Raw genomic sequence first — 2172 nt, forward strand, 5'->3', positions numbered from 1 at the left:
AAATGTCTGAAGATCTGCTTGTAACTGACTATTAATAGATTCAATATTGAAATCAGACAAAAAAATCACATGCCGCAAATTTAATTCTTTCAACTAATTGGTTTGTTTTGAGTTTAATTTATTTTGGATCAMCTTCCACAAAAAGCAAAAACGCTGTTTACCTGCATCAGTGTCTCATTAGTGTTTCTAATGTTCTGCAAAGCACAACCATCAGTATTTACATTTTAAATGCTTTTCCATGAGTAATAATAAGGACATTCAAAAAGTGACTCGTTRAAAACAAACGTGCAAACAGATAATAAAATAAGTTTGTAGATGAAGTAGCCTCTTCACAAAGCCGCATTTAGGCAGTTAGTGATGATGTGGCTCAGAAAAGCATGGGGTGTTAAAAGAAACACTGAAGTTTTTAAGCCACAATAAAGTGAGCTGCACAAGAGAAGCCTTAGTGAAGTGACTCCGAGYCTGCAGCGGACAGTCAAAAGGGTTCATCTCAAACTGAATGAGCATCAGTGGAGCGAAACAATAGCAGCAGCGGCAGGCGAGCGGGCCACACAGCCTCTGATTCATACAGTCCCACCGCTGCTCTCTGAGCACAAAACAAACAGCTTCATTGTAGGAGAGACTGGCACAGCTGTCGTCATCAGCACAAACGTACGACAACTCCACACAGAGGACGTTTTAATGCACTATGAATGTTCACACAGTTTTTTTAATACAGATTATTAACTGGAAGTGGGTTGGGACAGACAATGTAAAAAATGACAACAGATAGAAGTTAACTTCCTTAAACTGAACTGTTTCTAAAAACGAGRCACAAAATCAAATCTGTTATAAACAATGAGATATCATAGCAATGGTTTTTACTTTTAAATGCAATCTACTCTAATAAAAAAAATGTAGGTTAAGTTTTGATTTATTTAGAAAGTAAAAACAAACAATGATAAATCAGCAGAAAATAAAGCCCTAACAACCAATTTTTTGTAACTTTAGTTTATCCAGCCTGAGTTTATAGAAGCAGAACATGATTTGAAAGATGATTAAAAGAAGACTCCTATGTCGACTGAAAATAAGACAAAAYAAGGTCCAAGAAAAGCAGGTCATCATGTGGAGGTTAGAGTTTCAATTAGGATAATAGATTTCAGCTTTMAAAAAAAGAGAAGAAGAAAAATATTAAAAAAAAGACAGACTGGAATCTGAGCTCTATCACAGTTCATCTAAAGATTCATTTTTATGTTAATAATTGAGGGTAACTACTGTACACAAGGTTTGTTTATTTTATTTGTTTTTAACTGAAGGCCTTGCGTGTCCTGAGGGAATGCACATTTCCTGTTGCCTTCATGCTAGAGATTGAAAAAAAAAACACAGCTGTAGGCATTTTGTGCATTCTCACAAACAGCTTTGTGTTGTGAATGACTCAACTACTACCACACCAAACAATAACCCAAATATCTGTAAAACTAAGTCAATTAGAGCCATTCTTGTGTTTTCTAATGTTAATTGGCTGAGGCTGCCATCTTGAATTGAGTTAGCTTCAAAAGCTAATAAGCTAGATCCAATAATTTATTTCATTAATTTACAAAAGTCTTATTAAAATCTGTTCAGAAGTTCACAAGATATTTTGCTAACAGAAAAACACTCCAAATGGTTAATGCTAAAATGCAAACACAGATTTTAAGCACTTTGAACAGGGATGGGAAACTTAAACCAAACTAGCGCTGCACACTTAGCCAAATGWATTAAAACTGACATTTTAAAAATGTTTGTGACACAAACATATTATATATGTTTATTAAACCAACATATAGTGCAGTGACTTAACATGTTTCATGCTAAAATACWTAWCAGTTGTATTCTTGTTTAACAAATATGAATACAAAACATTTGAAGCAAACAAAAAACAAACAAGAGTGCAGACTTTAATTTGGTCCAACGTTGAAATGGACTGGTTGTGTGGTTGTGGTTCTGGTAGATGTGGCTGTTGTTTGTGTATTTGTGACTTCAGTAAACTTTATATTTAGCTTTGTGCGACGTGTTGTAATGGTGACGTACAGTATATTAAAAGGCAGACAGTGTCTCTAAGCAGATCAAACACAGGTTTGTCTTGAAATACTGTAAATAATCTACTCCTCATACATAAAAATGTATTATTTAAAATATTATTTTACTTTAAAA

General features: G+C 34.0%; 1 protein-coding gene across 1 annotated transcript in view; it reads right to left on the bottom strand.

Annotated features, from left to right (window-relative positions):
* Positions 1 to 2172, bottom strand: part of LOC106537190 (glutamic acid-rich protein) — a gene marked incomplete at its 3' end in the record, with an annotated part of 50294 nt that overhangs the window by 46809 nt on the left and 1313 nt on the right.

The sequence above is a fragment of the Austrofundulus limnaeus genome, unplaced genomic scaffold, assembly GCF_001266775.1.
Source record: "Austrofundulus limnaeus strain Quisiro unplaced genomic scaffold, Austrofundulus_limnaeus-1.0 Scaffold7, whole genome shotgun sequence".
Classification (NCBI taxonomy): Eukaryota; Metazoa; Chordata; class Actinopteri; order Cyprinodontiformes; family Rivulidae; genus Austrofundulus; species Austrofundulus limnaeus.